This window comes from Protopterus annectens, chromosome 3.part1 (genome assembly GCF_019279795.1).
Source record: "Protopterus annectens isolate FY-2018-M chromosome 3.part1, PAN1.0, whole genome shotgun sequence".
NCBI classification, from domain to species: Eukaryota; Metazoa; Chordata; order Ceratodontiformes; family Protopteridae; genus Protopterus; species Protopterus annectens.
Genome location: NC_056732.1, coordinates 284,740,387 through 284,752,960, shown reverse-complemented (window position 1 = coordinate 284,752,960; position 12,574 = coordinate 284,740,387). Strand labels below are relative to the sequence as shown.

Here is a 12,574-nt window from a genome sequence, read left to right as displayed (position 1 = left end):
ATCCTAAACGTCTCAGGTGAGCCCTGACCACTGCCATACATTTGAACACTCTGGGGGCTGTGGTGAGACCAAAGGGCAGGGCTCTGAATTAGTAATGAGTGGCCCCTAGCAGGAAACGCAGGTGATGTGGTAGCAAGCATCCTTGAGATCTATAGAGCACATCCAATCGCCCGTTTCTAAGAACGGAAGAATCGATTGAAGCGTGACCATCTGGAACTTTTCCTTCTTGACGAAGGTGTTGAGTTTGCGGAGGTCTCGTATGGGCCTCCAGTCCCCTGTTTTCTTTGGAACTAAAAAGAACCTTGAGTAAGTTCCGGATCCTATCTGGTCCGCCGGAACTGGCTGGATATGACTCTTTTGTCTAGCAGGTTTTGGATTTCTATGGCTGCTAGTTTTCTCACACTGGGTGGAATGTCTGGAATCCTTGTACACATGGGGGGAGTTTTGTAAAGGGAATGTAGTAACCTCTGGCAACGATGCTTTTTACCCAAGAATCCGTTGTAATGTTTAGCCAGGCGTTTGGGTATAAAGCCAAGCGACCCCCGACTGCCTCCAGAGAAGGACAGCCAGGCTTCCTTTCAGGAATGCTGATAGGGCTTACCAGAGAACTGCTCCCTGTCACCCTGGTTTTGCGGACCGCCTCTGCCATTTTTACAGCGTCTTCCGTTTTTGCCCCCTCCTGTGCCCCTAGAGGGGGTATCCGTAGGTGTGTTTTGGAAAGCTCCTTGGGGTTTTCAGAACCACATTTTTCCACTTTGTTGCCCTTTGGGGTACAGTCTAGTTGGAGTGGAAAAACGGACTCCTACAGCAGACAGAGTCTTTCCTTCTTGTTCACACCTAGTAAGCGTCTCCTTAACTTTAGGCCTGAACAAGGCGGAACCATCGAATGGGGTATTGAAGGAAGATTTGAAGGCTTCCGTAAAGGAGCAAAGGCGCATCCAGGACCGTCTCTAAAGAGCTATCGCTGAGCCTGCCGCCCTACTCGATCCATCGGCAGCATAAGAAATGAGTCGCATGGATGAGTTTACTACAGAATTGAGGGTGCTGAGTTGTGCAGTCACCTTCTCAGAAACTGCTTCAGCTGTATTACCCTGTAGAGTATCTCCCAGCTCTTTAAGGAGATCTCGTTGAAGGTGGGTAAAATGGGTCAGGTAGTTGAGCGATCTCATGGAAAATGCCGCAGAACTAAATATGCGTTTCCCATACCTGTCCATCGTCCTAGAATCCCTATTAGGAGGATGGACAGAAGAAGAGGTTTCCGACATCTCTTTCTTGGTGGCTGCCGCCACCACCATGCCATCAACCAGGACTCCCTTGGTAAGAAAGGCCTTGTCAGTAGGGGGAAGTAATAAACTTGTTGGGCCTCCAAGGGACCGGTTCCACTGAATCAGGGGACTCCCTCGCCCTTCGAGCAACCAGATCCATCAGTTCATTGAAGGGCGGGGTAACCCAGGATGTGGATGGTTGAGACCCAAAGGCCTTCAGGAGTACCGACGCGTCCTCAGTAGGGGAAAGGGACTGCCAATCACCCCTCTGTCTTAAGATCTCCAATATGTCTGCAAATGAGACATCCCCTGAGGGAGATCGTGGGGACCCTTCTGATTCCTCCAAGTTGGTGTCCGATGTCAGGGATTCCTGTGGGGAATCCAAGTGCCTCCTCTTGCACAGTCTCTTCCTAGGTACTTCATCGGTGGGAGCATCCGGTGAAGTCCCTGTAGAGGAGGGGCCACCCAATGGGGATATCTGAGGCCCTGGATCTCGACGCTTGGTAGGGACCTGTGGGGAAGAGGTAGAATGAGGCCCTTTAGGGGGAGGGGAAGAAAAATCCGAGGAGGTAGTGGTCTTAGCACACATGACCTTCCTCATGGCATCGAAGGCACCAGAATCCCGGTCCGAGAAGTCTGTCGGCTCCGAAGAGGCCGGCAGCTCTCCCCGAGCCGAGACCTCCCGCTCCAATCCAGAGGACGGAGCCAAAGCCACCTGCGCCGAAGTCTTGAGGGGGAACGGTTGGAACTGAAGTATCGGTCCGACTCTCCACCCCGGAGCCAGCGAGGGATTGTCGGCCCCGAGACTCCCCGGTCGGAACTGAGGAGATCAAGGTCGATGGAGCAGAGGAAGGTGGATCGAACCTCGGCTCCGAGGGCTCTACCAACATTGGTTCTGTCCGCCCAGGCTCCGAGAGCTCGAATGGCTTCGGAGGAGGAGGAGAAATTAGGGCTTGGATATCAGGCTTCGAAGCCATGTGGCTCGAAGCGGACAGCATTTTGGCCAGGGCCGGGTTCTCTAACAGCCTCTTAACCACTCGGTCCAGGTCCACATCAGAAAGCCTCGAAGAATGTGTCGAGGGATGGGTCGAAGGAGCCGGAGATGGTACCGATTGAAGAATTGGAGACTGAAGAGTCTCCAATATCGGATCTACAACTGGGCTCCGAGGTAAAGGATCGATACTTGGCTCCGAGGGCTGTGGAGCCGATGAACGAACCATACCAGGGGAGCTCGGAGCCGATGACTTGGGCTCCGAGGACCCCTTGGACAACTTCGACCCCTTCGAAGCCTTGGAAGAAAGGTCAGCCTTGTCCAATGTAGCCTGAAATTCAGGCTTCAGGAGTCCCCTATCTACTAGCTTCCTGCGCCTTTCCAAAAGAACCCTGGCGCTAAAGGAGTGGCAGATAGAGCACACCTCCTGCAAATGAACAGAACCCAAACAGTACACACACAGGTGGTGTGGTTGTCTGTAACAGACATTTTTTGACCACACTCACACCTTTTAAATCCTGACTTTTGTTTTTCTGACATCTTAAACAATATAAATTCAGGTCCCTTAATCTCAATATTAAGCCAAATAAGTGACAACACACCAATTATCTAAGTATCTAAATATTTACTACTATAGTTATTAACTATGAACTAAGCCTCTACAGGATATATGTAAATATATGTATATATATATATATATATATATATATATATATATATATCTAAGATTATCTAAATGTGACAGAAGAAAGAAGTGCACACACACACAAGAGCTGACAGAGCCCTGTCACGCCCAGATAAGAGAGGCCTAGAAAAACTTAAATAGAAAACAGTTCAAAAATTTAACTAGATCTAAACGAATTAACTAAACCCTAATATTATAGAAAAATCACATCTATTTTAACCATATAAGATAAAATTATCCAGAAAAAATCTCTATAAATATAGAAAAATAAGTCACTGGCCCGAGCTTCCTCCGACGAGCTGTAGATCTGTTGCAGCGGCAAACTAGATCTGGGGATTTACAGTAGAGCATCATGGGATATACACTAGGTCTCGAGCTTCTCTGAGAGTCTGAGCTTGAAAAGCGGCAGACTCGGAGCCGAGGGATCGGCTCCGAACCCACGTGTAAGAACAAAACGGCGAGATAGAACAACTTCACATCTTGTGTTTTTATGGCAAGTTAGTTGCATATAATTGAAGACTGATGTTACAAAATAATGACAGTCATGAGTGCTTCATACTTCAAAACCTGCAGACAATACCTGCTAATGCAAAAAGTACAGTTGTGTATACTTACCATAAATGTAGATGTTCGAGTGTATTCACTGTTTGTGACAGTGAAACACTAAGAACATCCTGTTATTCTACCAACTTTCTTAGTATGTAAGGGCAATATTTACAACACGTGCCTATCACTGGGCCTTTGTCCCACTTTTATTAATGACCTTTTCTAGCTGTCTTGCTGTCAGAGGTTGAGAGGTATTGGTGTAGGTACAGAGGACATTCTACTGAGCAGAAATGTCCATTACATGTGTAGTATATTCCGCATAGCACTGTGACTTCCAGGTATGTCAGTGGCAGAGCATTACAGAGTAATGTGGTGAACCACTGCCAGACAGTTGTGTATTAGGTTGCTATGACATTAGCAGGGTATTGGCCCTGAAGCCCTCATAACCCACACAGACGAGAGTGTAGCCCATGTTACAACAGGTCAGCACACAGAGCCCCTTGTCCAGCAGAACACAGGAGGAATCACCGGACTGTATTTTGTGTTTCCAGTGCATTTATACAGGGAGCACACCACTAGGGTATTGAGGCACTTGGCTTGTTGTTGACAGGGAGTGTATTCCACAGATGGGGGAGTATGTGTAACATGCATCTGTCACACCAACAAACCGTACTGATATCACAGCCCAAGTTGATGCTGCGCCTACAGGTTGATGGAGTGGGCCTTGAGTTCCAGATGTGCAACAGTCCCATCAAGGCAAGGTCTGGATTGCTTTGTATGCCAGACAGGGGTCACCTCAACAGAGTTTGTATGGCACGGGGTGGAGGGATAGTGCTGTAAGCCTATCTGTGTAGGGTAAGTGTTTGGGGTAAGGCCTTAGTATTTGCAAGACCCTGGTGTGTAGAGTCTACATGATCTGTGGTGTGTAGGTTTGTGGAGTTCTCATATGATTTTGCCTCTGAGGTCTAGCTGTCATACTGTCACAGACTGACATCTGGACAGGCCCAAATCTGACAGTCAGACAAAAGCCCACACATGGGGATAGGGTGTTGATCATGTTCTGCCAAACAGACAGTTGGGAGACCAGTTTGGTAATTGCTTGTTTGCTCTTACGGGTATGACGTCTGGTTCCCCACTGTCTGCCATTGCTGTTTTGTCATGACCCTTTCTTGTTTTGCAAATAGTTGGCAGGCAAATGCAATGTTGGGACAAGCAGAACAGACATCTAAGGCATACCTGTGCTCCATTCTAGGGGTATGAATACTGGCCAGTGACATGTTGTCAGTGCTGACACAGACAGGTGGCAGCCTTTTATAAACTGGCATTACACTGACCTTCAGGTACCTGTTGTCCTACTAGGCACCATACCTCTCAACTTCTGAGAGCCAGACATCTGGACGAAGCCATAAGTAACTGGGGGACAGAAGCCTACGTATAGGGACCACTGGCCTTATAAACATAGAAAGGTGATTCAATAACAGGTTTTGCATTAGCATGTGTGTTTCTATAGGGTATGAGGTCTGACACTACAATCTGTCATTATTTTCTGACCTTAGTCTTATGTGACTACTGCAAGATAACCACTATTTCCTGATATACAGACCACAAATATGATGCAAACCTCTGGACACTCTGCAATAGATCTGTACAGTTGAGACGTATGGTAGGAACTGTGTAGGTTACTCCAAGCTGTGTATTCTGTCCATATGCGTGTCCTCCTGCCCATGACCTGTCTAGCTTTCCTACATTAACAGATATTGACGTCTGGAGAATGTGTACAACTCCTACTGTAGGTGTAGCTGACCTGCAGAATAGTTGGCACTGCAGTTCTTAAAACATGGCTCTGTCAACCAAAGTACTGTAACTAGGCCACTAAGACACAACAGCCGGGAGTAAGTGCTGGCCACATCCTGACTATTACTTATACATACACATAGTTCATTGACCCCTGCATATTGTGAACATGCAACACGTTATGCTGATTGGGACAGCTCTGGCAATGTGTGCTCTGCTATTTCCCTGCAAACATACATGTTACTGCACTTCTATGGGATTATGGGGGGGGGGGGCACACCTGCCAACTGTACACATTTGCACAGACTGTGCTGATACTTACATTTTTGGTTCCATTTCGCATAGTATTGTGCCCTGTCCTGGAGACTAGAGGCATATCACTAATTACCACAGGTCAGACTGTAATGGCATACATTTGAGTTTCAGACTTCTTACCCTTCAGAACCTTACTGCAACTGCAAGACCTGCTGTGGTATCACTGTGTAAGTCTGTAGGGGGGTATTTCATCATTTTTGCCATTTGTGGGTCTTTGTCAGACATTTCTTTAAAGTTTTCTACAGCTGACTTGCTGGGTGAGGCTGAGGGGTGAGTATGGGACCACCCCATACTGACATCCATGCCTGTGACCTATGACCCCCCTGTTAGTTGGCCCCCCACATACTGTATACTGCAATAGGATTAGTCACCTTGGGTACTACTGCATAGTGTGGGGAAGCCAGTATTGGGCAAACATTTCATGTTGTCCCACATAGCTGTCAGCTGTCTGCTGCTATCCCAGTAGGTCACCCCATTCCCTTGCATGCATGCAATACCATAGATATGCTACCAGAACACACTACTACATTTATTTACTGTTAAGAAGACTGACTTACTTTGTGCCTGCAGCAGTTGTGAGGACGGTGCTTGAAGGCTGCCTATGTTGAATGCATGCAGTACACTGCCTATACAAGGTACAGGTAGTGTGATGTATGTTGCATCCATTTTACTGTGTATGCGAGTCAGAGAGAGTTGTCAGCCCCTGGGTTCCTACAGTGTCAGTGTGTGCACTATGCCTTGCCTCTCTGCCAAGGCCAGGGCATACTGGGCACACCTTGGTCTGCCTACAGGAGCTGGCTCGGGGGGGGGTCCTCCTCCGTCTGCCTACAGGAGCTGGCTCGGCAGGGGGAGGGTCCTCCTCCGAGTCCCTCTGTGTCTTGTTGGGACCTTGGCAAAGGTGGAGGCTGTGTGGCCCTTCCCCATGCTGTTCCTGCTGCAGCTGTTTCTGCAGGATCATATTGTGTAGCATGGCACATACTATGAACATGTGTGCACATGTGGAAAGTACTGCAGGGCTCCAACAAATTGCTAATTTTGTACAGTTTTAATTGCATTTACTGTTTAGGACTATACACTCAAGTGTGTTAGCCTTTTCTGTGTTTATTTACTGTATTATTGCATTGTTTAGCCTGTTTTAAAAATATATATATATATTATCTTGTTTGCTTGTTTCCCACCTTTCCTAGCCAGTCCAGATCCCAGGCTTTGCTTGTCTCAGGACTTTATTTTCTGTGTTCAGAGCTATCCAGACCTTGCTGTGGTAGAGGGAAATCCTACTGCTTACCTGTGGGAGTGGTGAGCATTGTACTGCCTATCTAACACTAGAGTGGTTTCCAGCTCTGAAATTGTAATTTTATTAGCTTTTTTGGGCTGATTTCTATCTCTTTCAACTTTCTGGCTTAAAAACGGGTGTGTTTGCACATTTTTCTCATTGTGCAGCACCGCGAGGCTACAGTTAAACTATTGCAGGTGCCAGAAATTCTGCTCTTCAAATTTTCCCTTAGAACTATCTGGTTTCACAGTAGTAGCACTAAAATCTGAACCCCTGTGACTAGCATTTGCTCTAGAACCTGCTGGAAATCACTAGGAAGCCTGAAACTGATACAAGCACTCAATTCTCCTTGTCAATAAGGAGAAATTAATCGTAGGCACTAAACAGCCTATAACTGCAAAGTACCTTGCAAAAGTAAGGGAAAAAAAAAAGAAGTTATGTTCTTACTATAACGTTCCATCTGAGTAGTAGACTTCATTCTTCTACACATATGGGATACGGATCCGATTCGGATCCTAGCCGGCAAAAACTTTTCAAGCATCAACTCCAAGCTCCTCCCCCACCTATATTACCTCACTTCCTCCCTATCTAGCCACATATCGAGTTTGCTGTCACTAAAAAGCAACGTAACCAAAAACCCTAAACAGGATAACCTTAAGAGTGAGGGGGACGGAGGGAGGGAAAGTGCAGAAGAATGAAGTCTACTACTCAGATGGAATGTTATGGTAAGAACATAACTTCTTTATCTGAAGTAGTTGACGTCATTCATTCTGCACATATGGAACAGAGTCCCCAGCTACTAGAATTCCTGGGAGGCCCTTATGGAAGGATATTCTGAGCACCACAGAGCCAAGGGATGCTCTCTGTCTAGAAATAAGATCCAATTTGTAATGAGAGATGAATGTGTGCGAATTTGCCCAAGTAGCTGCTACACAAATATCATCTAATGGAACTCATATCATCTAATGGAACTCTCGACAAGAAAGCTGCAAAAGTGGCCATAGCTCTAGTGGAATGAATCTTCAATACACCAGGAGGAGATAACTCTTTGTCCTTATAGACCTGCGCAATACACAGGGTGATCCACCTTGCTAAGGACACTTTCGAAACTGCTTTGCCCAAAAACGGTTTAGAAAAGGAGACAAACAATTGATCCGACTTCTGGAAGGGTTTAGTCCTATGGAGGTAAAAACGAAGCTGTCTATGGACATCCAACAAATGAAGCTTACGTTCACCCGTATTCCGGAAATTTGGGAAGAAGACTGGAAAATTTATGGACTGATTAATATTGGCTGCTGAAGACACTTTGGGAAGAAAAGAAGGGTTCGTGCGCAACAAAACCCTATCCTTGTGAAAAACCAAATAGGGGGGCAAGGAGGATAATGCCTGCAACTCAGAAACTCTCTTTGCTGAAGTGATGGCGACCAAAAATGCTGTCTTCCATGACAGGAACTTCATCGGAACTGAACCGGCTGGCTCGAAAGGGGGAGAGGTCAAGGCCTGAAGGACTAAAGTCAAATCCCAGGGGGGCACTGTTTCTTTAACTGGAGGTCGCAATAAAAAGGTGCCCTTCAGGAAGGCTTTACAGAGTTTGGCCGAAGCCAGAGCAACCTTATTTTCACCCACATGAAAATCGGAGATGGCAGCCAGTTGAACTTTGATGGTGGATGCACTCGAGCCTGACCAAAAAAGATCTGTCAAAAAATCCAGTATGACCAGAACAGGGGCTGTAAATGGGTTCTGATTGCGCTGAGAGGCCCAAACGCAAAAATGTTTCCACTTGCTATTGTACAGTTTCCTAGTGGAGGCCTTAAGAGAAGCTACCAGAATATTCTTAACAGGAGACAAAGTCCAGGAGTCCTGATGATCATGGGAACTGGAGCAGCCAAGCCGTCAGCTTGAGACTGTCCAGGTTGGGCAGGGGCAAGCCCGATGGGTGAGAAATTAGATCCGGACATGGATCTAGAGCCCATGGAGGGGCCAACAGGTGAGACCATAGGAAGGGAAAGCACACTTGACGTGGCCAGAAAGGAGCTATGAGAATGACTTTGTACTGCAGCCGACAAGCTCTCTGAAGGAACTTCGGAATCAGAGGTAATGGGGGATAAGCATACAGTAGCCCGGGAGGCCAAGGATGGAGCAGAGCGTCCCTGGGGTCATCCCCTGGAGGGGGGATCAGAGCGACGAATTTGCTGCACTTCGTTTTGGAAGGAGATGCATAGAGATCGCAGCAACGTTGACCCCAAACATGGAAGATCTTCTCCGCCACAGATTGTTTCAGGGACCACTCGTAGGGAAGCAGGATAGTCCTGCTGAGACTGTCCGCCAGAATGTTGGAGCGTCCCGGGATATGCGTTGCTACGAAAAACCGGCTGGTGGATATGGCCCACTCCCAAACTCTCATGGCCTCGCGACAAGGGGGTAGGATCAGGTCCCTCCCTGTTTGTTTATATACCAGACTACAGACATGTTGTCTGATTGAATGGCTATAGTCCCCGGAGGAAGGACTGTGTGGAAGACTCTCAATGCTAACAAAACTGCCCTCATTTCCAGGACATTGATGTATAGCTTGGTCTCTGGAGGGGACCATGTGCCTTGGACCTTTCTTCCCAGGAATTGCCCCCCCCCCACCCGAACTGGGAAGCGTCCATGGTCACCGTGGCTTGAGCCTGAGGGGCTAGAAAGCTGCGCCCCGCAAATATGTCCGCAGAGTGAAGCCACCACAGAAGTGCCCTTCTGCATGCCCGATTGATACGGATGTGGAAACTCATTGGAAGGACTAGCCAGGACCATTGGACTGCCAGATTTCACTGAAGGACCCTCATGTGAAGACGTGCAAGAGGGAGTATAGAGATTGCTGCTGCCATGGAACCCAGGGCCCTGAGAACATCGACTGCTGTGACGACCACGTGATCCAAGAGCACAGAAACATGGAGTCCGAGATTCGCTATCCTTTCCGGAGTGAGAAAAATCTTTTGATTGAATCGAATCCAACCGAGACCCGATGAAGTCTATGATCTGAACCGGAGTCAGGTGGGACTTGCTGGGGTTGATCGAGATGCCTAACTTGTGAGCCAGACCAAGGAAGTAGTGTAAAGTACGATACAGGAGACGCTTGTTGGATGCAGCGCAGAGCCAGTCATCTAGGTAGGGGAATACCCGAATGCCCTGAAGTCTCAGGTGAGCCGCTACAACCACCCACAATGACCAACGCGATGTAAGGGAGGAAAAAGGGAAGGAATTCACGCTCACCAAAAATAGCAAAAAGTACCAAAAACCTTACCACCTAGCTAAGAGCTCAGAGACCACGATGCTGACTCATAGAGCGGCAAACGAGATCTGGGGCTAGATAGGGGGAAGTGAGGTAATATAGGTAGGGGAGGAGCTTGGAGCTGATGCTTGAAAAGTTTTTGCCGGCTCGGATCCGAATCGGATCCGTATCCCATATGTGCAGAATGAATGAAGTCAACTACTTCAGATCAGCTCTTACACTTTACAAAAAAACACCTAAACAGGCATGTCCAAGGGTCAGCTTCCGGTGATTTCTCCTGTCCACCTAGTGAATCTGGGCATACTGGGGCAATGTGGCAACTGCCTCATGTACACAGACAACCCCTCTCCTCCTACCACCCAACACTACAACCTGCGAGAGATGCACTTACATAGCCAAACTGGAAGCAAAGCTCTCTCCGGCCAAGATTGTGCTAGACAGTCAAGAGGAGAAGATTAACACCTGTACTACACCTCAAGCAACTCATAGCAATTCAACACCCACACATAGCAACACTAAACCCACATATGCGTAGGCCCTTAACATTAACGTGCCCAAGCAACAAGGACCTTCGAAGCTGAAACGCAAACAAACACCAGTCACAACCAAAGTGACACATAGCTCACAACATCAGTGCGCCACCCAACAACAGCCCCTAAGGCAAGACAATGTACCCAACACTTTAGTCATAGGTGACTCTATAGTCAGGCACACGATGTCTCACTCACCAGGCTGAACAAGGAGAAAATTACAGTCAGCTGCCTGTCGGGTGCCAGGATCCACTACATAATGCATGCACTCAAGTCACTCCACAACAAGTACAAATACAACTCTGTCACTGCCCATGCTGGAGTGAATGACTTGAGATGTACCTCCCTGGACTACATGAAAAGAGACATGGAAGACATGGAAGAGCTCTCGGATCATGTGGCCCAGGCAGGTATGACGCTAGCCCTGAGTAGCATCCTGCCTTCACCCAGAATGATATCACAGTATAACGACAAAATGATGGACTTTAACAATTGGCTAAGCTTCTGGTGTCATTCAAAGGGAAGCCAGTATCTGCCTGGGAAGACATGATCGACAAACCACGATGCTTTGCCAGAGATGGTCTGCACACCCCTGGGATTCAGGTTATTGGCCTTTTTTAGGGAAGGTTCAAAGGACAAAACCACCACCGTAACAGATACAAGCATGCAAAATCTGAAAGTAATGCTACTCAATGCTAGAAGTCTAAACCTCAAAATGCACTCTCTCTCGAGGCACTCCTAAAAATGGAGAACATCGATATCTGTGCAGTAACTGAGACTTGGTTCAAGGCTCCACAGAGCACCCCTGCAATACCCCGCTACAACTCTTACCAAACTTTTTCGGCCACAAAACCAAGACTGAAACACTAAAGGTGGAGGAGTGCCCATATTTACCGAGGATATTCACACCTCCAGGCTAGTTGCCCAACACAATGCATCTGAAATTCTCCATTTGCAACTAACACTAGGTAAGACTGCAATCCAAATTATAGCTTGCTACAGATCCCCCACCATGCCCCAAGATTCTCACTACACCTTTCTAAACATACTGGAAAATATTAAGATACAACCAAACATCCTAATACTGGGTGATTTCAACTACCCTGCCATTAACTGGGAAAACTACTCGGGTGCCAACTCCTTTTCCCAACGGTTCTTGGAATTCATAAATTCCAATGCCCTGGATCAACTAATCCATTGTCTCACCAGGGGCTCCAATATCCTAGACCTGGTCATTACCAACATGGGAGATAGAAGCTCCACACCAGTGATCACCCCCTCACTGGTCAGGTCTGACCATAAGCAAATCACCCTTGACATCCACATCCCACCCCCCCCCCCCCCAGTAAGGAAACCTCCTTAAAAAACTTCCCCAAAGTCAGCTTCATGCTACTTAAGTCAGAAGTGACAAACTTTATGACACCCATGCAGAGGGGATCTGGAAGTTCGACTGCAGAATCCTACACTACGGCACTGTACGAGCACATCCACTCGTGCATGAATCGTGCCATCCCAAATAGAACCAAGATGCTCTCCTCCAAAAAAATGGAGCCAATTTGGTGGTCCCCTGCTATAAACAAACTATACAACAGAAGGAAGAAACTGCTGCAGAAAAGAGGAAAATCCCAGGATGCAAAAAAAGTACAGTTTTGTACCTACCATAAATGTAGATGTCGGATAGGTATGCATCTGCAGTCATAACATATGGGTTGTCCTGCCTCAGGCAGCTCTTCGGTCGGCCGGATTCCAAAGTCTGGGTCTGGCCTCGGCTGATGTCGCACTTTCCCCGACGTCAGAGCTTCTGGGGTATAAAAGCATCAGCCGACGCCATTTTCCTCAGTTTTTCTTGCCCCAGATGCCAGGTGCCCTCTAGGAAGGCCAAATTTGGATAAATGCAATAAAGT

At 47.4% G+C, this 12,574-nt stretch overlaps 1 protein-coding gene across 1 annotated transcript in view; it reads right to left on the bottom strand.

Moving 5' to 3' along the window:
• The window catches only part of TMEM106B (transmembrane protein 106B), a 913,836-nt gene that overhangs the window by 228,179 nt on the left and 673,083 nt on the right, over positions 1-12,574 (bottom strand). The gene's annotated exons all lie outside the window — the stretch shown is intronic.